At 44.3% G+C, this 1,926-nt stretch overlaps 1 pseudogene across 1 annotated transcript; it reads right to left on the reverse strand.

Moving 5' to 3' along the window:
• Positions 1–788: 788 nt before the first annotated feature.
• LOC311176187 (olfactory receptor 14A16-like) lies at positions 789–1,659 on the reverse strand (annotated as a pseudogene). Its single transcript has 2 exons — positions 1,543–1,659; positions 789–899 (listed from the first exon to the last, which is right to left on the reverse strand). The product of its transcript is annotated as an olfactory receptor 14A16-like (transcript).
• Between the last annotated feature and the right edge of the window lie 267 nt (positions 1,660–1,926).

Raw genomic sequence — 1,926 nt, forward strand, 5'->3', positions numbered from 1 at the left:
CTGACTGTACCCAGTGCATGTATAAACAAAACAAACAAACAAATAAATAAATAAAAGCATGCCTCTATAAAAAAAAAAAAATTCCCACCCAATAATTTTTGTAATTTTTTAGTAATTACACTGCACTATAACTTAACTTTCTTATTTCTGCTGTCCACCAAGCGCTGATTGTGTTTATGGTAAATGCAGCAACACCCACACCAGAGCTTCCAGAAGGGTCTCTGCCACATCAGGTGTGTGGGTCCTTCTCTACAGTGGATCGTGACTGCTCAGATTCTAACTTGGACCCTATGGCCTTGTTTATGCTGTGAAGGCCTCACAAACTAATTACAGGGGCCTCTGTCCTATCGTGACCCCTGAACCCACAAGTGACGGCGAGGGTCAGTGATATTAGAGGGGAAGCCACCTTAGAGACTGGAGATGCTGCCCCAGGGACAACTGAGATGACAACAGATGAAACTGCTGCTGACAACTGAGAACAAACGCAACCATCTCCTCTCTTGGCCGGGAGCTACAGAAATGGAGAACAGCAGAGAGTGGCTGGAAGTTCAGTTACCCCAGTATACACGGAATATCAAACAGCACCTAAGAGATAAAAAGATCAACAACTAAAAGTAAGGGTATATGAAGTTATCTTAATATATATTTTATCATTTATTTTATTTAATATTTATTTTATTATTTATTATATTATTAATATGTATTTTATAATTATAATAATATAGAATAGTATAATGTGAAAATTAAAAATAATTGTCTTGTAAAGTGTAAGGAACTCATCTTCCCTATTATAATTTGGTGAGTCTCCCATGCAAGAGTCTCCCCACAGCCGACTTCATGGCTTGGTTCCTCAGACTGTATATGACGGGATTAAAGGTGGGGGGCACCACCGTGTAGAACATAGAAATGACCAGGTCAGACATGGACGGAGTCTCTAAAGTCAGCTTCAAATAAGCAAATAATGCAGCAGAGACAAACAGCACCACAACCAGCAGGTGAGGCAGGCAGGTGGAGTAGGCCTTGGCCTTCCCTTCTGTGGATGGGATCTTCCTGACAGCAGAGAAGATATGGACGTAGGAAATGATGACGAAAATAAAACAGCAGATACACAACACTGAAGTAATGAGCATGGGGACAAGTTCATTCATTAAATTTCCAGAGCAGGAAATAGCCAATAACTGGGGGATGTCACAGAAGAACTGGTGACACATGGTGGATCCACAGTAGGACAAGGAGAAGGTTCCAACTGTGAGCATCACAGCATAGAGACCCCACCCAGCCAGGACAAAGCTGTCAGCTGCACACACCTGCCCCTGCTCATGATGACATCATAGTGCAAGGGTGGCAGATGGCAGCATAGCGGTCAAGGCTCATCACCATGAGCAGGTGAAGCTCTGCAGTTGCTGAAATAACCATCATGAAGACCTGGAGGACACAGCCCAGGAAGGAGATGGAGCTGCTGTGTCTCTGAGAGTTGGTCATGGACTTGGGGAAAGTAGCTGAGTTGAGGGAGAGGTCCGTGAGGGACAGACTCCTCAGGAAGAAGTACATGGGGGTGTGGAGGTGCTGGTCCAGGGTGGTGATGAGGACGATGAGCCCGTTCCCCAGCAGGGCTCACAGGTAGACCAGGGAGAAGAGCAGCGGGTGCAAAAAGCCCATGTTCCCCTGGGTGGGGAACCCCAAGAGGATGAATTCTTTCACGGCTTTGAGATTGGCCAACCCTGGGGCAATCATCTGCATTAAAAAAATAAAGAGGAAGAAAACATTGTCAAATATTTTAATATTGAACAGAAGAAGGTTGTCATCATAGGGTAATGATTCAGTCTATCAACCAGGTAATTACTCCTTCTAGATCTCATGGCATCTAGTACCCTCATCTGCATGTGCTGCTGTGTTCAACCTTTCATTTCCATGTCATGTGAGGTG

Source organism: Talpa europaea (assembly GCF_964194135.1).
Source record: "Talpa europaea genome assembly, chromosome: 8".
NCBI lineage: Eukaryota > Metazoa > Chordata > Mammalia > Eulipotyphla > Talpidae > Talpa > Talpa europaea.